A 23,320-nucleotide genomic window follows, 5' to 3' on the forward strand; every position below is an offset into this window, starting at 1 on the left:
GCTACTAGCTGCTGGATCAGGGGTTCACTTAGTTTCTCACAAACTGCTGCTACTAGCTGCTGGATCAGGGGTTCACTTAGTTTCTCACTGCTGCTACCAGCTGCTGGATCAGGGGTTCACTTAGTTTTTCACACATTGCTGCTACCAGCTGCTGGATCAGGGGTTCACTTAGTTTCTCAATGCTGCTACCAGCTGCTGGATAAGGGGTTCAAGTAGTTTCTCACTGCTTCTACCAGCTGCTGGATCAGGCGTTCACTTAGTTTCTCAATGCTGCTACCAGCTATTGGATCAGGGGTTCACTTAGTTTTTCACACATTGCTGCTACCAGCTGCTGGATCAGGGGTTCACTTAGTTTCTCACTCACTGCTGCTACCAGCTGCTGGATAAGGGGTTCACTTAGTTTCTCAATGCTGCTATCAGCTGCTGGATCAGGGGTTCACTTAGTTTCTCACTGCTTCTACCAGCTGCTGGATCAGGGGTTCACTTAGTTTCTCAATGCTGCTACCAGCTATTGGATCAGGGGTTCACTTAGTTTCTCACTCACTGCTGCTGCTACTAGCTGCTGGATCAGGGGTTCACTTAGTTTCTCACTCACTGCTGCTACCAGCTGCTGGATCAGGGGTTCACTTAGTTTCTCACTCACTGCTGCTACCAGCTGCTGGATCAGGGGTTCACTTAGTTTCTCACTGCTGCTACCAGCTGCTGGATCAGGGGTTCACTTAGTTTCTCACTGCTGCTACCAGCTGCTAGATCAGGGGTTCACTTAGTTTCTCACACACTGCTGCTACCAGTTGCTGGATCAGGGGTTCACTTAGTTTCTCACTCACTTCTGCTACTAGCTGCTGGATCAGGGGTTCACTTAGTTTCTCACTGCTGCTACGTTCAGCTGGACCAGGGGTTCACTTAGTTTCTCACTTACTGCTGCTACCAGCTATTGGATCAAGGGTTCACTTAGTTTCTCACTCAGTGCTGCTACCAGCTGCTGCATCAGGGGTTCACTTAGTTTCTCACTCACTGCTAATACCAGCTGCTTGATCAGGGGTTCACTTAGTTTCTCACACACTGCTGCTACCAGCTGCTGGATCAGGGGTACACTTAGTTTCTCACTCATTGCTGCTACCAGCTGCTGGATCAGGGGTTCACTTAGTTTCTCACTCACTGCTGCTACCAGCTGCTGGATCAGGGGTTCACTTAGTTTCTCACTCACTGCTGCTACCAGCTGCTGGATAAGGGGTTCACTTAGTTTCTCAATGCTGCTACCAGCTGCTGGATCAGGGGTTCAAGTAGTTTCTCACTGCTTCTACCAGCTGCTGGATCAGGCGTTCACTTAGTTTCTCAATGCTGCTACCAGCTATTGGATCTGGGGTTCACTTAGTTTTTCACACATTGCTGCTACCAGCTGCTGGATCAGGGGTTCACTTAGTTTCTCACTCACTGCTGCTACCAGCTGCTGGATAAGGGGTTCACTTAGTTTCTCAATGCTGCTATCAGCTGCTGGATCAGGGGTTCACTTAGTTTCTCACTGCTTCTACCAGCTGCTGGATCAGGGGTTCACTTAGTTTCTCAATGCTGCTACCAGCTATTGGATCAGGGGTTCACTTAGTTTCTCACTCACTGCTGCTGCTACTAGCTGCTGGATCAGGGGTTCACTTAGTTTCTCACTCACTGCTGCTACCAGCTGCTGGATCAGGGGTTCACTTAGTTTCTCACTCACTGCTGCTACCAGCTGCTGGATCAGGGGTTCACTTAGTTTCTCACTGCTGCTACCAGCTGCTGGATCAGGGGTTCACTTAGTTTCTCACTGCTGCTACCAGCTGCTAGATCAGGGGTTCACTTAGTTTCTCACACACTGCTGCTACCAGTTGCTGGATCAGGGGTTCACTTAGTTTCTCACTCACTTCTGCTACTAGCTGCTGGATCAGGGGTTCACTTAGTTTCTCACTGCTGCTACGTTCAGCTGGACCAGGGGTTCACTTAGTTTCTCACTTACTGCTGCTACCAGCTATTGGATCAAGGGTTCACTTAGTTTCTCACTCAGTGCTGCTACCAGCTGCTGCATCAGGGGTTCACTTAGTTTCTCACTCACTGCTGCTACCAGATGCTTGATCAGGGGTTCACTTAGTTTCTCACACACTGCTGCTACCAGCTGCTGGATCAGGGGTACACTTAGTTTCTCACTCATTGCTGCTACCAGCTGCTGGATCAGGGGTTCACTTAGTTTCTCACTCACTGCTGCTACCAGCTGCTGGATCAGGGGTTCACTTAGTTTCTCAATCAGTGCTGCTACCAGCTGCTACATCAGGGGTTCGCTTAGTTTCTCACTCAGTGCGGCTACCAGCTGCTGAATCAGGGGTTCGCTTAGTTTCTCACTCAGTGCTGCTACCAGCTGCTGGATCAGGGGTTCACTTAGTTTTTCACTCACTGCTGCTACCAGTTGCTGGATCAGGGGTTCAATTAGGTTCTCACTGCTACTACCAGCTGCTGGATCAGGGGTTCACTCAGTTTCTCACTCACTGCTGCTACCAGCTGCTGGATCAGAGGTTCACTCAGTTTCTTACTCACTGCTGCTACCAGCTGCTGGATCAGGGGTTCACTTAGTTTCTCACTCATTGCTGCTACCAGCTGCTGGATCAGGGGTTCAGTCAGTTTCTTACTCACTGCTGAAACCAGCTGATGGATCAGGGGTTCACTTAGTTTCTCACTGCTGCTACCATCGGCTGGACCAGGGGTTCACTTAGTTTCTCACTCACTGCTGCTACCAGCTGCTGGATCAGGGGTTCACTTAGTTTCTCACTCACTACTGCCACTAGCTGATGGATCAGGGGTTCACTTAGTTTCTCACTCACTGCTGCTACTAGCTGCTGGATCAGGGGTTCAATTAGTTTCTCACTCACTGCTGCTACCAGCTGCTGGATCAGGGGTTCACTTAGTTTCTCACTCACTACTGCCACTAGCTGCTGGATCAGGGGTTCACTTAGTTTCTCACTCACTGCTGCTACTAGCTGCTGGATCAGGGGTTCACTTAGTTTGTCACTCACTGCTGCTACAAGCTGCTGGATCAGGGGTACACTTAGTTTCTCACTCACTGCTGCTACTAGCTGCTGGATCAGGGGTTCAATTAGTTTCTCACTCACTGCTGCTACCAGCTGCTGGATCAGGGGTTCACTTAGTTTCTCACTCACTACTGCCACTAGCTGCTGGATCAGGGGTTCACTTAGTTTCTCACTCACTACTGCCACTAGCTGCTAGATCAGGGGTTCACTTAGTTTCTCACACACTGCTGCTACCAGCTGCTGGATCAGGGGTTCACTTAGTTTCTCAGTCACTGCTGCTACCAGCTGCTGGATCAGGGGTTCACTTAGTTTCTCACTGATTGCTTCCACAAGCTATTGAATCAGGGGTTCAATTAGTTTCTCACTCACTGCTGCTATCAGCTGCTGGATCAGGGGTTCACTTAGTTTCTCAATGCTGCTACCAGCTATTGGATCAGGGGTTCACTTAGTTTCTCACTGCTGCTACCAGCTGCTCTATCAGGGGTTCACTTAGTTTCTCACTCACTGGTGCTACCAGCTGCTGGATCAGGGGTTCACTTAGTTTCTCACTCACTGCTGCTACTAGCTGCTGGATCAGGGGTTCACTTAGTTTCTCACTCACTGCTGCTACCAGCTGCTGGATCAGGGGTTCACTTAGTTTCTCACTCACTACTGCCACTAGCTGCTGGATCAGGGGTTCACTTAGTTTCTCACTCACTACTGCCACTAGCTGCTGGATCAGGGGTTCACTTAGTTTCTCATTCACTGCTGCTACCAGCTGCTGGATCAGGGGTTCACTTAGTTTGTCACTCACTGCTGCTACCAGCTGCTGGATCAGGGGTTCACTTAGTTTCTCACTCACTGCTGCTACCAGCTGCTGGATCAGGGGTTCACTTAGTTTGTCACTCACTGCTTCTACCAGCTGCTGGATCAGGGGTACACTTAGTTTCTCACTCACTGCTGCTACTAGCTGCTGGATCAGGGGTTCAATTAGTTTCTCACTCACTGCTGCTACCAGCTGCTGGATCAGGGGTTCACTTAGTTTCTCACTGCTGCTACCAGCTGCTGGATCAGGGGTTCACTTAGTTTCTCACTCACTGCTGCTACCAGCTGCTGGATCAAGGGTTCACTTAGTTTCTCACTCACTGCTGCTACCAGCTGCTGGATCAGGGGTTCACTTAGTTTCTCACTGCTGCTACCAGCTGCTCTATCAGGGGTTCACTTAGTTTCTCACTCACTGGTGCTACCAGCTGCTGGATCAGGGGTTCACTTAGTTTCTCACTCACTGCTGCTACTAGCTGCTGGATCAGGGGTTCACTTAGTTTCTCACTCACTGCTGCTACCAGCTGTTTGATCAGGGGTTCACTTAGTTTCTCACTCACTGCTGCTACCAGCTGTTGGATCAGGGGTTCACTTAGTTTCTCACTGCTGCTACCAGCTGCTGGATCAGGGGTTCACTTAGTTTCTCAGTGCTGCTACCAGCTGCTAGATCAGGGGTTCACTCAGTTTCTCACACACTGCTGCTACCAGCTGCTGGATCAGGGGTTCACTTAGTTTGTAACTCACTGCTGCTACCAGCTGCTGGATCAGGGGTTCACTTAGTTTCTCACTGCTGCTCCCAGTTACTGGATCAGGGGTTCACTTAGTTTCTCACTCAGTGCTGCTACCAGCTGCTGGATAAGGGGTTCACTTAGTTTCTCATTCACTGCTGCTGCTACTAGCTGCTGGATCAGGGGTTCACTTAGTTTCTCACTCACTGCTGCTACCAGCTGCTGGATCAGGGGTTCACTTAGTTTCTCACTCACTGCTGCTACCAGCTGCTGGATCAGGGGTTCACTTAGTTTCTCACTGCTGCTACCAGCTGCTAGATCAGGGGTTCACTTAGTTTCTCACTGCTGCTACCAGCTGCTAGATCAGGGGTTCACTTAGTTTCTCACACACTGCTGCTACCAGCTGCTGGATCAGGGGTTCACTTAGTTTCTCACTCACTTCTGCTACTAGCTGCTGGATCAGGGGTTCACTTAGTTTCTCACTGCTGCTACGTTCAGCTGGACCAGGGGTTCACTTAGTTTCTCACTTACTGCTGCTACCAGCTATTGGATCAAGGGTTCACTTAGTTTCTCACTCAGTGCTGCTACCAGCTGCTGCATCAGGGGTTCACTTAGTTTCTCACTCACTGCTGCTACCAGCTGCTGGATCAGGGGTTCACTTAGTTTCTCACACACTGCTGCTACCAGCTGCTGGATCAGGGGTTCACTTAGTTTCTCACTCACTTCTGCTACTAGCTGCTGGATCAGGGGTTCACTTAGTTTCTCACTGCTGCTACGTTCAGCTGGACCAGGGGTTCACTTAGTTTCTCACTTACTGCTGCTACCAGCTATTGGATCAAGGGTTCACTTAGTTTCTCACTTACTGCTGCTACCAGCTATTGGATCAAGGGTTCACTTAGTTTCTCACTCAGTGCTGCTACTAGCTGCTGGATCAGGGGTTCAATTAGTTTCTCACTCACTGCTGCTACCAGCTGCTGGATATGGGGTTCACTTAGTTTCTCACTCACTACTGCCAATAGCTGCTGGATCAGGGGTTCACTTAGTTTCTCACTCACTGCTGCTACTAGCTGCTGGATCAGGGGTTCACTTAGTTTGTCACTCACTGCTGCTACCAGCTGCTGGATCAGGGGTTCACTTAGTTTGTCACTCACTGCTGCTACCAGCTGCTGGATTAGGGGTACACTTAGTTTCTCACTCACTGCTGCTACTAGCTGCTGGATCAGGGGTTCACTTAGTTTCTCACTCACTGCTGCTACTAGCTGCTGGATCAGGGGTTCAATTAGTTTCTCACTCACTGCTGCTTCCACTAGCTGCTGAATCAGGGGTTCACTTAGTTTCTCACAAACTGCTGCTACTAGCTGCTGGATCAGGGGTTCACTTAGTTTCTCACTGCTGCTACCAGCTGCTGGATCAGGGGTTCACTTAGTTTCTCAATGCTGCTACCAGCTATTGGATCAGGGGTTCACTTAGTTTCTCACTCACTGCTGCTGCTACTAGCTGCTGGATCAGGGGTTCACTTAGTTTCTCACAAACTGCTGCTACTAGCTGCTGGATCAGGGGTTCACTTAGTTTCTCACTGCTGCTACCAGCTGTTGGATCAGGGGTTCACTTAGTTTTTCACACATTGCTGCTACTAGCTGCTGGATCAGGGGTTCAATTAGTTTCTCACTCACTGCTGCTACCAGCTGCTGGATCAGGGGTTCACTTACTTTCTCACTGCTGCTACCAGCTGCTGGATCAGGGGTTCACTTAGTTTCTCACACTGCTGCTACCAGCTGTTGGATCAAGGGTTCACTTAGTTTCTCACTCACTGCTGCTACCAGCTGCTGGATCAGGGGTTCACTTAGTTTCTCACTGCTGCTACCAGCTGCTGGATCAGGGGTTCACTTAGTTTCTCACTCAGTGCTACTACCAGCTGCTGGATCAGGGGTTCACTTAGTTTCTCACCCACTGCTGCTATCAGCTGCTGGATCAGGGGTTCACTTAGTTTCTCACTGCTTCTACCAGCTGCTGGATCAGGGGTTCACTTAGTTTCTCAATGCTGCTACCAGCTATTGGATCAGGGGTTCACTTAGTTTCTCACTCACTGCTGCTGCTACTAGCTGCTGAATCAGGGATTCACTTAGTTTCTCACTCACTGCTGCTACCAGCTGCTGGATCAGGGGTTCACTTAGTTTCTCACTCACTGCTGCTACCAGCTGGTGGATCAGGGGTTCACTTAGTTTCTCACTGCTGCTACCAGCTGTTAGATCAGGGGTTCACTTAGTTTCTCACACACTGCTGCTACCAGCTGCTGGATCAGGGGTTCACTTAGTTTCTCACTCACTGCTGCTACCAGCTGCTGGATCAGGGGTTCACTTAGTTTCTCACTGCTGCTACAAGCTGCTGGAACAGGGGTTCACTTAGTTTCTCACTCACTGCTGCTACCAGCTGCTGGATCAGGGGTTCACTTAGTTTCTCACTCACTGCTGCTACCAGCTGCTGGATCAGGGGTTCACTTAGTTTGTCAATGCTGCTACCAGCTATTGGATCAGGGGTTCACTTAGTTTCTCACAAACTGCTGCTACTAGCTGCTGGATCAGGGGTTCAATTAGTTTCTCACTGCTGCTACCAGCTGCTGGATCAGGGGTTCACTTAGTTTTTCACACATTGCTGCTACCAGCTGCTGGATCAGGGGTTCACTTAGTTTCTTACTCACTGCTGCTACCAGTTGCTGGATAAGGGGTTCACTTAGTTTCTCACTCACTGCTGCTATCAGCTGCTGGATCAGGGGTTCACTTAGTTTCTCACTGCTTCTACCAGCTGCTGGATCAGGGGTTCACTTAGTTTCTCAATGCTGCTACCAGCTATTGGATCAGGGGTTCACTTAGTTTCTCACTCACTGCTGCTGCTACTAGCTGCTGGATCAGGGGTTCACTTAGTTTCTCACAAACTGCTGCTACTAGCTGCTGGATCAGGGGTTCACTTAGTTTCTCACTGCTGCTACCAGCTGCTGGATCAGGGGTTCACTTAGTTTTTCACACATTGCTGCTACCAGCTGCTGGATCAGGGGTTCACTTAGTTTCTCACTCACTGCTGCTACCAGCTGCTGGATAAGGGGTTCACTTAGTTTCTCAATGCTGCTATCAGCTGCTGGATCAGGGGTTCACTTAGTTTCTCACTGCTTCTACCAGCTGCTGGATCAGGGGTTCACTTAGTTTCTCAATGCTGCTACCAGCTATTGGATCAGGGGTTCACTTAGTTTCTCACTCACTGCTGCTGCTACTAGCTGCTGGATCAGGGGTTCACTTAGTTTCTCACTCACTGCTGCTACCAGCTGCTGGATCAGGGGTTCACTTAGTTTCTCACTCACTGCTGCTACCAGCTGCTGGATCAGGGGTTCACTTAGTTTCTCACTGCTGCTACCAGCTGCTGGATCAGGGGTTCACTTAGTTTCTCACTGCTGCTACCAGCTGCTAGATCAGGGGTTCACTTAGTTTCTCACACACTGCTGCTACCAGTTGCTGGATCAGGGGTTCACTTAGTTTCTCACTCACTTCTGCTACTAGCTGCTGGATCAGGGGTTCACTTAGTTTCTCACTGCTGCTACGTTCAGCTGGACCAGGGGTTCACTTAGTTTCTCACTTACTGCTGCTACCAGCTATTGGATCAAGGGTTCACTTAGTTTCTCACTCAGTGCTGCTACCAGCTGCTGCATCAGGGGTTCACTTAGTTTCTCACTCACTGCTGCTACCAGCTGTTTGATCAGGGGTTCACTTAGTTTCTCACACACTGCTGCTACCAGCTGCTGGATCAGGGGTACACTTAGTTTCTCACTCATTGCTGCTACCAGCTGCTGGATCAGGGGTTCACTTAGTTTCTCACTCACTGCTGCTACCAGCTGCTGGATCAGGGGTTCACTTAGTTTCTCACTCACTGCTGCTACCAGCTGCTGGATAAGGGGTTCACTTAGTTTCTCAATGCTGCTACCAGCTGCTGGATCAGGGGTTCAAGTAGTTTCTCACTGCTTCTACCAGCTGCTGGATCAGGCATCAACTTAGTTTCTCAATGCTGCTACCAGCTATTGGATCTGGGGTTCACTTAGTTTTTCACACATTGCTGCTACCAGCTGCTGGATCAGGGGTTCACTTAGTTTCTCACTCACTGCTGCTACCAGCTGCTGGATCAGGGGTTCACTTAGTTTCTCAATGCTGCTATCAGCTGCTGGATCAGGGGTTCACTTAGTTTCTCACTGCTTCTACCAGCTGCTGGATCAGGGGTTCACTTAGTTTCTCAATGCTGCTACCAGCTATTGGATCAGGGGTTCACTTAGTTTCTCACTCACTGCTGCTGCTACTAGCTGCTGGATCAGGGGTTCACTTAGTTTCTCACTCACTGCTGCTACCAGCTGCTGGATCAGGGGTTCACTTAGTTTCTCACTCACTGCTGCTACCAGCTGCTGGATCAGGGGTTCACTTAGTTTCTCACTGCTGCTACCAGCTGCTGGATCAGGGGTTCACTTAGTTTCTCACTGCTGCTACCAGCTGCTAGATCAGGGGTTCACTTAGTTTCTCACACACTGCTGCTACCAGTTGCTGGATCAGGGGTTCACTTAGTTTCTCACTCACTTCTGCTACTAGCTGCTGGATCAGGGGTTCACTTAGTTTCTCACTGCTGCTACGTTCAGCTGGACCAGGGGTTCACTTAGTTTCTCACTTACTGCTGCTACCAGCTATTGGATCAAGGGTTCACTTAGTTTCTCACTCAGTGCTGCTACCAGCTGCTGGATCAGGGGTTCACTTAGTTTCTCACTCACTGCTGCTACCAGCTGCTGGATCAGGGGTTCACTTAGTTTCTCACTCAGTGCTGCTACCAGCTGCTGGATCAGGGGTTCACTTAGTTTCTCACTCAGTGCTGCTACCAGCTGCTGGATCAGGGGTTCACTTAGTTTCTCACTCATTGCTGCTACCAGCTGCTGGATCAGGGGTTCAGTCAGTTTCTTACTCACTGCTGAAACCAGCTGATGGATCAGGGGTTCACTTAGTTTCGCACTGCTGCTACCATCGGCTGGACCAGGGGTTCACTTAGTTTCTCACTCACTGCTGCTACCAGCTGCTGGATCAGGGGTTCACTTAGTTTCTCACTCACTACTGCCACTAGCTGATGGATCAGGGGTTCACTTAGTTTCTCACTCACTGCTGCTACTAGCTGCTGGATCAGGGGTTCAATTAGTTTCTCACTCACTGCTGCTACCAGCTGCTGGATATGGGGTTCACTTAGTTTCTCACTCACTACTGCCACTAGCTGCTGGATCAGGGGTTCACTTAGTTTCTCACTCACTGCTGCTACTAGCTGCTGGATCAGGGGTTCACTTAGTTTGTCACTCACTGCTGCTACAAGCTGCTGGATCAGGGGTACACTTAGTTTCTCACTCACTGCTGCTACTAGCTGCTGGATCAGGGGTTCAATTAGTTTCTCACTCACTGCTGCTACCAGCTGCTGGATCAGGGGTTCACTTAGTTTCTCACTCACTACTGCCACTAGCTGCTGGATCAGGGGTTCACTTAGTTTCTCACTCACTACTGCCACTAGCTGCTGGATCAGGGGTTCACTTAGTTTCTCACTCACTGCTGCTACTAGCTGCTGGATCAGGGGTTCACTTAGTTTGTAACTCACTGCTGCTACCAGCTGCTGGATCAGGGGTTCACTTAGTTTGTCACTCACTGCTGCTACCAGCTGCTGGATCAGGGGTACACTTAGTTTCTCACTCACTGCTGCTACTAGCTGCTGGATCAGGGGTTCAATTAGTTTCTCACTCACTGCTGCTACCAGCTGCTGGATCAGGGTTTCACTTAGTTTCTCACTGCTGCTACCAGCTGCTGGATCAAGGTTTCACTTAGTTTCTCACTCACAGCTGCTACCAGCTGCTGGATCAGGGGTTCACTTAGTTTCTCACTGCTGCTACCAGCTGCTGGATCAGGGGTTCACTTAGTTTCTCACTCAGTGCTACTACCAGCTGCTGGATCAGAGGTTCACTCAGTTTCTTACTCACTGCTGCTACCAGCTGCTGGATCAGGGGTTCACTTAGTTTCTCACTCATTGCTGCTACCAGCTGCTGGATCAGGGGTTCAGTCAGTTTCTTACTCACTGCTGAAACCAGCTGATGGATCAGGGGTTCACTTAGTTTCTCACTGCTGCTACCATCGGCTGGACCAGGGGTTCACTTAGTTTCTCACTCACTGCTGCTACCAGCTGCTGGATCAGGGGTTCACTTAGTTTCTCACTCACTACTGCCACTAGCTGATGGATCAGGGGTTCACTTAGTTTCTCACTCACTGCTGCTACTAGCTGCTGGATCAGGGGTTCAATTAGTTTCTCACTCACTGCTGCTACCAGCTGCTGGATATGGGGTTCACTTAGTTTCTCACTCACTACTGCCACTAGCTGCTGGATCAGGGGTTCACTTAGTTTCTCACTCACTGCTGCTACTAGCTGCTGGATCAGGGGTTCACTTAGTTTGTCACTCACTGCTGCTACAAGCTGCTGGATCAGGGGTACACTTAGTTTCTCACTCACTGCTGCTACTAGCTGCTGGATCAGGGGTTCAATTAGTTTCTCACTCACTGCTGCTACCAGCTGCTGGATCAGGGGTTCGCTTAGTTTCTCACTCACTACTGCCACTAGCTGCTGGATCAGGGGTTCACTTAGTTTCTCACTCACTACTGCCACTAGCTGCTGGATCAGGGGTTCACTTAGTTTCTCACTCACTGCTGCTACTAGCTGCTGGATCAGGGGTTCACTTAGTTTGTAACTCACTGCTGCTACCAGCTGCTGGATCAGGGGTTCACTTAGTTTCTCACTCACTGCTGCTACCAGCTGCTGGATCAGGGGTACACTTAGTTTCTCACTCACTGCTGCTACTAGCTGCTGGATCAGGGGTTCAATTAGTTTCTCACTCACTGCTGCTACCAGCTGCTGGATCAGGGTTTCACTTAGTTTCTCACTGCTGCTACCAGCTGCTGGATCAAGGTTTCACTTAGTTTCTCACTCACAGCTGCTACCAGCTGCTGGATCAGGGGTTCACTTAGTTTCTCACTGCTGCTACCAGCTGCTGGATCAGGGGTTTACTTAGTTTCTCACTCAGTGCTACTACCAGCTGCTGGATCAGGGGTTCACTTAGTTTCTCACTGCTGCTACCAGCTGCTGGATCAGGGGTTCACTTAGTTTCTCACTGCTGCTACCAGCTGCTAGATCAGGGGTTCACTTAGTTTCTCACACACTGCTGCTACCAGTTGCTGGATCAGGGGTTCACTTAGTTTCTCACTCACTTCTGCTACTAGCTGCTGGATCAGGGGTTCACTTAGTTTCTCACTGCTGCTACGTTCAGCTGGACCAGGGGTTCACTTAGTTTCTCACTCACTGCTGCTACCAGCTGTTTGATCAGGGGTTCACTTAGTTTCTCACACACTGCTGCTACCAGCTGCTGGATCAGGGGTACACTTAGTTTCTCACTCACTGCTGCTACCAGCTGTTTGATCAGGGGTTCACTTAGTTTCTCACACACTGCTGCTACCAGCTGCTGGATCAGGGGTACACTTAGTTTCTCACTCATTGCTGCTACCAGCTGCTGGATCAGGGGTTCACTTAGTTTCTCACTCACTGCTGCTACCAGCTGCTGGATCAGGGGTTCACTTAGTTTCTCACTCACTGCTGCTACCAGCTGCTGGATAAGGGGTTCACTTAGTTTCTCAATGCTGCTACCAGCTGCTGGATCAGGGGTTCAAGTAGTTTCTCACTGCTTCTACCAGCTGCTGGATCAGGCGTTCACTTAGTTTCTCAATGCTGCTACCAGCTATTGGATCTGGGGTTCACTTAGTTTTTCACACATTGCTGCTACCAGCTGCTGGATCAGGGGTTCACTTAGTTTCTCACTCACTGCTGCTACCAGCTGCTGGATAAGGGGTTCACTTAGTTTCTCAATGCTGCTATCAGCTGCTGGATCAGGGGTTCACTTAGTTTCTCACTGCTTCTACCAGCTGCTGGATCAGGGGTTCACTTAGTTTCTCAATGCTGCTACCAGCTATTGGATCAGGGGTTCACTTAGTTTCTCACTCACTGCTGCTGCTACTAGCTGCTGGATCAGGGGTTCACTTAGTTTCTCACTCACTGCTGCTACCAGCTGCTGGATCAGGGGTTCACTTAGTTTCTCACTCACTGCTGCTACCAGCTGCTGGATCAGGGGTTCACTTAGTTTCTCACTGCTGCTACCAGCTGCTGGATCAGGGGTTCACTTAGTTTCTCACTGCTGCTACCAGCTGCTAGATCAGGGGTTCACTTAGTTTCTCACACACTGCTGCTACCAGCTGCTGGATCAGGGGTTCACTTAGTTTGTCACTCACTGCTGCTACCAGCTGCTGGATCAGGGGTTCACTTAGTTTCTCACTGCTGCTACCAGCTGCTGGATCAAGGTTTCACTTAGTTTCTCACTCACAGCTGCTACCAGCTGCTGGATCAGGGGTTCACTTAGTTTCTCACTGCTGCTACCAGCTGCTGGATCAGGGGTTCACTTAGTTTCTCACTCAGTGCTACTACCAGCTGCTGGATCAGAGGTTCACTCAGTTTCTTACTCACTGCTGCTACCAGCTGCTGGATCAGGGGTTCACTTAGTTTCTCACTCATTGCTGCTACCAGCTGCTGGATCAGGGGTTCAGTCAGTTTCTTACTCACTGCTGAAACCAGCTGATGGATCAGGGGTTCACTTAGTTTCTCACTGCTGCTACCATCGGCTGGACCAGGGGTTCACTTAGTTTCTCACTCACTGCTGCTACCAGCTGCTGGATCAGGGGTTCACTTAGTTTCTCACTCACTACTGCCACTAGCTGATGGATCAGGGGTTCACTTAGTTTCTCACTCACTGCTGCTACTAGCTGCTGGATCAGGGGTTCAATTAGTTTCTCACTCACTGCTGCTACCAGCTGCTGGATATGGGGTTCACTTAGTTTCTCACTCACTACTGCCACTAGCTGCTGGATCAGGGGTTCACTTAGTTTCTCACTCACTGCTGCTACTAGCTGCTGGATCAGGGGTTCACTTAGTTTGTCACTCACTGCTGCTACAAGCTGCTGGATCAGGGGTACACTTAGTTTCTCACTCACTGCTGCTACTAGCTGCTGGATCAGGGGTTCAATTAGTTTCTCACTCACTGCTGCTACCAGCTGCTGGATCAGGGGTTCACTTAGTTTCTCACTCACTACTGCCACTAGCTGCTGGATCAGGGGTTCACTTAGTTTCTCACTCACTACTGCCACTAGCTGCTGGATCAGGGGTTCACTTAGTTTCTCACTCACTGCTGCTACCAGCTGCTGGATCAGGGGTTCACTTAGTTTCTCACTCACTGCTGCTACCAGCTGCTGGATCAGGGGTACACTTAGTTTCTCACTCACTGCTGCTACTAGCTGCTGGATCAGGGGTTCAATTAGTTTCTCACTCACTGCTGCTACCAGCTGCTGGATCAGGGTTTCACTTAGTTTCTCACTGCTGCTACCAGCTGCTGGATCAAGGTTTCACTTAGTTTCTCACTCACAGCTGCTACCAGCTGCTGGATCAGGGGTTCACTTAGTTTCTCACTGCTGCTACCAGCTGCTGGATCAGGGGTTTACTTAGTTTCTCACTCAGTGCTACTACCAGCTGCTGGATCAGGGGTTCACTTAGTTTCTCACTCACTGCTGCTATCAGCTGCTGGATCAGGGGTTCACTTAGTTTCTCACTGCTTCTACCAGCTGCTGGATCAGGGGTTCACTTAGTTTCTCAATGCTGCTACCAGCTATTGGATCAGGGGTTCACTTAGTTTCTCACTCACTGCTGCTGCTACTAGCTGCTGAATCAGGGATTCACTTAGTTTCTCACTCACTGCTGCTACCAGCTGCTGGATCAGGGGTTCACTTAGTTTCTCACTCACTGCTGCTACCAGCTGCTGGATCAGGGGTACACTTAGTTTCTCACTCACTGTTGCTACCAGCTGCTGGATCAGGGGTTCACTTAGTTTCTCACTGCTGCTACCAGCTGTTAGATCAGGGGTTCACTTAGTTTCTCACACACTGCTGCTACCAGCTGCTGGATCAGGGGTTCACTTAGTTTCTCACTCACTGCTGCTACCAGCTGCTGGATCAGGGGTTCACTTAGTTTCTCACTGCTGCTACCAGCTGCTAGATCAGGGGTTATCTTAGTTTCTCACACACTGCTGCTACCTGCTGCTGGGTCAGGGGTTCACTTAGTTTCTCACTCACTGCTGCTACTAGCTACTGGATCAGGGGTTCACTCAGTTTCTTACTCACTGCTGCTACCAGCTGCTGGATCAGGGGTTCACTTAGTTTCTCACTCACTGCTGCTACCAGCTGCTGGATCAGGGGTTAAATTAGTTTCTCACTGCTGCTACCATCGGCTGGACCAGGGGTTCACTTAGTTTCTCAGTCACTGCTGCTACCAGCTGCTGGATCAGGGGTTCACTTAGTTTCTCACTGATTGCTTCCACAAGCTATTGAATCAGGGGTTCAATTAGTTTCTCACTCACTGCTGCTATCAGCTGCTAGATCAGGGGTTCACTTAGTTTCTCACACACTGCTGCTACCAGCTGCTGGATCAGGGGTTCACTTAGTTTCTCACTCACTTCTGCTACTAGCTGCTGAATCAGGGGTTCACTTAGTTTCTCACTGCTGCTACGTTCAGCTGGACCAGGGGTTCACTTAGTTTCTCACTTACTGCTGCTACCAGCTATTGGATCAAGGGTTCACTTAGTTTCTCACTCAGTGCTGCTACCAGCTGCTGCATCAGGGGTTCACTTAGTTTCTCACTCACTGCTGCTACCAGCTGCTGGATCAGGGGTTCACTTGGTTTCTCACTCATTGCTGCTACCAGCGGCTGGATCAGGGGTTCAGTCAGTTTCTTACTCACTGCTGAAACCAGCTGATGGATCAGGGGTTCACTTAGTTTCTCACTGCTGCTACCATCGGCTGGACCAGGGGTTCACTTAGTTTCTCACTCACTGCTGCTACCAGCTGCTGGATCAGGGGTTCACTTAGTTTCTCACTCACTACTGCCACTAGCTGATGGATCAGGGGTTCACTTAGTTTCTCACTCACTGCTGCTACTAGCTGCTGGATCAGGTGTTCAATTAGTTTCTCACTCACTGCTGCTACCAGCTGCTGGATATGGGGTTCACTTAGTTTCTCACTCACTACTGCCACTAGCTGCTGGATCAGGGGTTCACTTAGTTTCTCACTCACTACTGCCACTAGCTGCTGGATCAGGGGTTCACTTAGTTTCTCACTCACTGCTGCTACTAGCTGCTGGATCAGGGGTTCACTTAGTTTGTAACTCACTGCTGCTACCAGCTGCTGGATCAGGGGTTCACTTAGTTTGTCACTCACTGCTGCTACCAGCTGCTGGATCAGGGGTACACTTAGTTTCTCACTCACTGCTGCTACTAGCTGCTGGATCAGGGGTTCAATTAGTTTCTCACTCACTGCTGCTACCAGCTGCTGGATCAGGGTTTCACTTAGTTTCTCACTGCTGCTACCAGCTGCTGGATCAAGGGTTCACTTAGTTTCTCACTCACAGCTGCTACCAGCTGCTGGATCAGGGGTTCACTTAGTTTCTCACTGCTGCTACCAGCTGCTGGATCAGGGGTTCACTTAGTTTCTCACTCAGTGCTACTACCAGCTGCTGGATCAGGGGTTCACTTAGTTTCTCTCTCACTGCTGCTATCAGCTGCTGGATCAGGGGTTCACTTAGTTTCTCACTGCTTCTACCAGCTGCTGGATCAGGGGTTCACTTAGTTTCTCAATGCTGCTACCAGCTATTGGATCAGGGGTTCACTTAGTTTCTCACTCACTGCTGCTACCAGCTGCTGGATCAGGGGTTCACTTAGTTTCTCACTCACTACAGCCACTAGCTGCTGGATCAGGGGTTCACTTAGTTTCTCACTCACTACTGCCACTAGCTGCTGGATCAGGGGTTCACTTAGTTTCTCACTCACTGCTGCTACTAGCTGCTGGATCAGGGGTTCACTTAGTTTGTAACTCACTGCTGCTACCAGCTGCTGGATCAGGGGTTCACTTAGTTTGTCACTCACTGCTGCTACCAGCTGCTGGATCAGGGGTACACTTAGTTTCTCACTCACTGCTGCTACTAGCTGCTGGATCAGGGGTTCAATTAGTTTCTCACTCACTGCTGCTACCAGCTGCTGGATCAGGGTTTCACTTAGTTTCTCACTGCTGCTACCAGCTGCTGGATCAAGGGTTCACTTAGTTTCTCACTCACAGCTGCTACCAGCTGCTGGATCAGGGGTTCACTTAGTTTCTCACTGCTGCTACCAGCTGCTGGATCAGGGGTTCACTTAGTTTCTCACTCAGTGCTACTACCAGCTGCTGGATCAGGGGTTCACTTAGTTTCTCTCTCACTGCTGCTATCAGCTGCTGGATCAGGGGTTCACTTAGTTTCTCACTGCTTCTACCAGCTGCTGGATCAGGGGTTCACTTAGTTTCTCAATGCTGCTACCAGCTATTGGATCAGGGGTTCACTTAGTTTCTCACTCACTGCTGCTGCTACTAGCTGCTGAATCAGGGATTCACTTAGTTTCTCACTCACTACTGCCACTAGCTGCTGGATCAGGGGTTCACTTAGATTCTCACTCACTACTGCCACTAGCTGCTGGATCAGGGGTTCACTTAGTTTCTCACTCACTGCTGCTACCAGCTGCTGGATCAGGGGTTCACTTAGTTTGTCACTCACTGCTGCTACCAGCTGCTGGATTAGGGGTTCACTTAGTTTGTCACTCACTGCTGCTACCAGCTGCTGGATCAGGGGTACACTTAGTTTCTCACTCACTGCTGCTACTAGCTGCTGGATCAGGGGTTCAATTAGTTTCTCACTCATTGCTGCTACCAGCTGCTGGATCAGGGGTTCACTTAGTTTCTCACTGCTGCTACCAGCTGCTGGATCAGGGGTTCACTTAGTTTCTCACTCACTGCTGCTACCAGCTGCTGGATCAAGGGTTCACTTAGTTTCTCACTCACTGCTGCTACCAGCTGCTGGATCAGGGGTTCACTTAGTTTCTCACTGCTGCTACCAGCTGCTGGATCAGGGGTTCACTTAGTTTCTCACTCAGTGCTACTACTAGCTGCTGGATCAGGGGTTCACTTAGTTTCTCACTCACTGCTGCTATCAGCTGCTGGATCAGGGGTTCACTTAGATTCTCACTGCTTCTACCAGCTGCTGGATCAGGGGTTCACTTAGTTTCTCACTCACTGCTGCTACCAGCTGCTGGATCAGGGGTTCACTTAGTTTCTCACTGCTGCTACCAGCTGCTGGAACACGGGTTCACTTAGTTTCTCACTCACTGCTGCTACCAGCTGCTGGATCAGGGGTTCACTTAGTTTCTCACTCACTGCTGCTACCAGCTGCTGGATCAGGGGTTCACTTAGTTTGTCAATGCTGCTACCAGCTATTGGATCAGGGGTTTACTTAGTTTCTCACACTGCTGCTACCAGCTGCTGGATCAGGGGTTCACTTAGTTTCTCACTCACTACTGCCACTAGCTGCTGGATCAGGGGTTCACTTAGTTTCTCACTCACTGCTGCTACTAGCTGCTGGATCAGGGGTTCAATTAGTTTCTCACTCACTGCTGCTACCAGCTGCTGGATATGGGGTTCACTTAGTTTCTCACTCACTACTGCCAATAGCTGCTGGATCAGGGGTTCACTTAGTTTCTCACTCACTGCTGCTACTAGCTGCTGGATCAGGGGTTCACTTAGTTTGTCACTCACTGCTGCTACCAGCTGCTGGATCAGGGGTTCACTTAGTTTGTCACTCACTGCTGCTACCAGCTGCTGGATCAGGGGTACACTTAGTTTCTCACTCACTGCTTCTAATAGCTGCTGGATCAGGGGTTCAATTAGTTTCTCACTCACTGCTGCTACCAGCTGCTGGATCAGGGGTTCACTTAGTTTCTCACTCACTACTGCCACTAGCTGCTGGATCAGGGGTTCACTTAGTTTCTCACTCACTACTGCCACTAGCTGCTGGATCAGGGGTTCACTTAGTTTCTCACTCACTGCTGCTACCAGCTGCTGGATCAGGGGTTCACTTAGTTTGTCACTCACTGCTGCTACCAGCTGCTGGATCAGGGGTTCACTTAGTTTGTCACTCACTGCTGCTACCAGCTGCTGGATCAGGGGTACACTTAGTTTCTCACTCACTGCTGCTACTAGCTGCTGGATCAGGGGTTCAATTAGTTTTTCACTCACTGCTGCTACCAGCTATTGGATCAGGGGTTCACTTAGTTTCTCACTGCTGCTACCAGCTGCTGGATCAGGGGTTCACTTAGTTTCTCACTCAGTGCTACTACCAGCTGCTGGATCAGGGGTTCACTTAGTTTCTCACTCACTGCTGCTATCAGCTGCTGGATCAGGGGTTCACTTAGTTTCTCACTGCTTCTACCAGCTGCTGGATCAGGGGTTCACTTAGTTTCTCAATGCTGCTACCAGCTATTGGATCAGGGGTTCACTTAGTTTCTCATTCACTGCTGCTGCTACTAGCTGCTGAATCAGGGATTCACTTACTTTCTCACTCACTGCTGCTACCAGCTGCTGGATCAGGGGTTTACTTAGTTTCTCACTCACTGCTGCTACCAGCTGCTGGATCAGGGGTACACTTAGTTTCTCACTCACTGCTGCTACCAGCTGGTGGATCAGGGGTTCACTTAGTTTCTCACTACTGCTACCAGCTGTTAGATCAGGGGTTCACTTAGTTTCTCACACACTGCTGCTACCAGCTGCTGGATCAGGGGTTCACTTAGTTTGTCAATGCTGCTACCAGCTATTGGATCAGAGGTTTACTTAGTGTCTCACACTGCTGCTACCAGCTGCTGGATCAGGGGTTCACTTAGTTTCTCAATCACTACCGCCACTAGCTGCTGGATCAGGGGTTCACTTAGTTTCTCACTCACTGCTGCTACTAGCTGCTGGATCAGGGGTTCAATTAGTTTCTCACTCACTGCTGCTTCCACTAGCTGCTGAATCAGGGGTTCACTTAGTTTCTCACAAACTGCTGCTACTAGCTGCTGGATCAGGGGTTCACTTAGTTTCTCACTGCTGCTACCAGCTGCTGGATCAGGGGTTCACTTAGTTTTTCACACATTGCTGCTACCAGCTGCTTGATCAGGGGTTCACTTAGTTTCTTACTCACTGCTACTACCAGTTGCTGGATAAGGGGTTCACTTAGTTTCTCACTCACTGCTGCTATCAGCTGCTGGATCAGGGGTTCACTTAGTTTCTCACTGCTTCTACCAGGTGCTGGATCAGGGGTTCACTTAGTTTCTCAATGCTGCTACCAGCTATTGGATCAGGGGTTCAATTAGTTTCTCACTCACTGCTGCTGCTACTAGCTGCTGGATCAGGGGTTCACTTAGTTTCTCACAAACTGCTGCTACTAGCTGCTGGATCAGGGGTTCACTTAGTTTCTCACTGCAGCTACCAGCTGCTGGATCAGGGGTTCACTTAGTTTTTCACACATTGCTGCTACCAGCTGCTGGATCAGGGGTTCACTTAGTTTCTCACTCACTGCTGCTACCAGCTGCTGGATAAGGGGTTCACTTAGTTTCTCAATGCTGCTATCAGCTGCTGGATCAGGTGTTCACTTAGTTTCTCACTGCTTCTACCAGCTGCTGGATCAGGGGTTCACTTAGTTTCTCAATGCTGCTACCAGCTATTGGATAAGGGGTTCACTTAGTTTCTCACTCACTGCTGCTGCTACTAGCTGCTGGATCAGGGGTTCACTTAGTTTCTCACTCACTGCTGCTACCAGCTGCTGAATCAGGGGTTCACTTAGTTTCTCACTCACTGCTGCTACCAGCTGCTGGATCAGGGGTTCACTTAGTTTCTCACTGCTGCTACCAGCTGCTGGATCAGGTGTTCACTTAGTTTCTCACTGCTGCTACCAGCTGCTAGATCAGGGGTTCACTTAGTTTCTCACACACTGCTGCTACCAGTTGCTGGATCAGGGGTTCACTTAGTTTCTCACTCAGTGCTGCTACTAGCTGCTGGATCAGGGGTTCACTTAGTTTCTCACTGCTGCTACGTTCAGCTGGACCAGGGGTTCACTTAGTTTCTCACTCACTGCTGCTACCAGCTATTGGATCAAGGGTTCACTTAGTTTCTCACTCAGTGCTGCTACCAGCTATTGGATCAAGGGTTCACTTAGTTTCTCACTCAGTGCTGCTACCAACTGCTGCATCAGGGGTTCACTTAGTTTCTCACTCACTGCTGCTACCAGCTGCTTTATCAGGGGTTCACTTAGTTTCTCACACACTGCTGCTACCAGCTGCTGGATCAGGGGTACACTTAGTTTCTCACTCATTGCTGCTACCAGCTGCTGGATCAGGGGTTCACTTAGTTTCTCACTCACTGCTGCTACCAGCTGCTGGATCAGGGGTTCGCTTAGTTTCTCACTCAGTGCTGCTACCAGCTGCTGCATCAGGGGTTCGCTTAGTTTCTCACTCAGTGCGGCTACCAGCTGCTGAATCAGGGGTTCGCTTAGTTTCTCACTCAGTGCTGCTACCAGCTGCTGGATCAGGGGTTCACTTAGTTTTTCACTCACTGCTGCTACCAGTTGCTGGATCAGGGGTTCAATTAGGTTCTCACTGCTACTACCAGCTGCTGGATCAGGGGTTCACTCAGTTTCTCACTCACTGCTGCTACCAGCTGCTGGATCAGAGGTTCACTCAGTTTCTTACTCACTGCTGCTACCAGCTGCTGGATCAGGGGTTCACTTAGTTTCTCACTCATTGCTGCTACCAGCTGCTGGATAAGGGGTTCAGTCAGTTTCTTACTCACTGCTGAAACCAGCTGATGGATCAGGGGTTCACTTAGTTTCTCACTGCAACTACCATCGGCTGGACCAGGGGTTCACTTAGTTTCTCACTCACTGCTGCTACCAGCTGCTGGATCAGGGGTTCACTTAGTTTCTCACTCACTACTGCCACTAGCTGATGGATCAGGGGTTCACTTAGTTTCTCACTCACTGCTGCTACTAGATGCTGGATCAGGGGTTCAATTAGTTTCTCACTCACTGCTGCTACCAGCTGCTGGATATGTGGTTCACTTAGTTTCTCACTCACTACTGCCACTAGCTGCTGGATCAGGGGTTCACTTAGTTTCTCACTCACTTCTGCTACTAGCTGCTGGATCAGGGGTTCACTTAGTTTGTCACTCACTGCTGCTACCAGCTGCTGGATCAGGGGTTTACTTAGTTTGTCACTCACTGCTGCTACCAGCTGCTGGATCAAGGGTACACTTAGTTTCTCACTCACTGCTGCTACTAGCTGCTGGATCAGGGGTTCAATTAGTTTCTCACTCACTGCTGCTACCAGCTGCTGGATCAGGGGTTCACTTAGTTTCTCACTCACTACTGCCACTAGCTGCTGGATCAGGGGTTCACTTAGTTTCTCACTCACTACTGCCACTAGCTGCTGGATCAGGGGTTCACTTAGTTTCTCACTCACTGCTGCTACTAGCTGCTGGATCAGGGGTTCACTTAGTTTGTAACTCACTGCTGCTACCAGCTGCTGGATCAGGGGTTCACTTAGTTTGTCACTCACTGCTGCTACCAGCTGCTGGATCAGGTGTTCAATTAGTTTCTCACTCACTGCTGCTACCAGCTGCTGGATATGGGGTTCACTTAGTTTCTCACTCACTACTGCCACTAGCTGCTGGATCAGGGGTTCACTTAGTTTCTCACTCACTACTGCCACTAGCTGCTGGATCAGGGGTTCACTTAGTTTCTCACTCACTGCTGCTACTAGCTGCTGGATCAGGGGTTCACTTAGTTTGTAACTCACTGCTGCTACCAGCTGCTGGATCAGGGGTTCACTTAGTTTGTCACTCACTGCTGCTACCAGCTGCTGGATCAGGGGTACACTTAGTTTCTCACTCACTGCTGCTACTAGCTGCTGGATCAGGGGTTCAATTAGTTTCTCACTCACTGCTGCTACCAGCTGCTGGATCAGGGTTTCACTTAGTTTCTCACTGCTGCTACCAGCTGCTGGATCAAGGGTTCACTTAGTTTCTCACTCACAGCTGCTACCAGCTGCTGGATCAGGGGTTCACTTAGTTTCTCACTGCTGCTACCAGCTGCTGGATCAGGGGTTCACTTAGTTTCTCACTCAGTGCTACTACCAGCTGCTGGATCAGGGGTTCACTTAGTTTCTCTCTCACTGCTGCTATCAGCTGCTGGATCAGGGGTTCACTTAGTTTCTCACTGCTTCTACCAGCTGCTGGATCAGGGGTTCACTTAGTTTCTCAATGCTGCTACCAGCTATTGGATCAGGGGTTCACTTAGTTTCTCACTCACTGCTGCTACCAGCTGCTGGATCAGGGGTTCACTTAGTTTCTCACTCACTACAGCCACTAGCTGCTGGATCAGGGGTTCACTTAGTTTCTCACTCACTACTGCCACTAGCTGCTGGATCAGGGGTTCACTTAGTTTCTCACTCACTGCTGCTACTAGCTGCTGGATCAGGGGTTCACTTAGTTTGTAACTCACTGCTGCTACCAGCTGCTGGATCAGGGGTTCACTTAGTTTGTCACTCACTGCTGCTACCAGCTGCTGGATCAGGGGTACACTTAGTTTCTCACTCACTGCTGCTACTAGCTGCTGGATCAGGGGTTCAATTAGTTTCTCACTCACTGCTGCTACCAGCTGCTG

This window comes from Odontesthes bonariensis, chromosome 10 (assembly GCF_027942865.1).
Source record: "Odontesthes bonariensis isolate fOdoBon6 chromosome 10, fOdoBon6.hap1, whole genome shotgun sequence".
Taxonomy (NCBI): Eukaryota; Metazoa; Chordata; class Actinopteri; order Atheriniformes; family Atherinopsidae; genus Odontesthes; species Odontesthes bonariensis.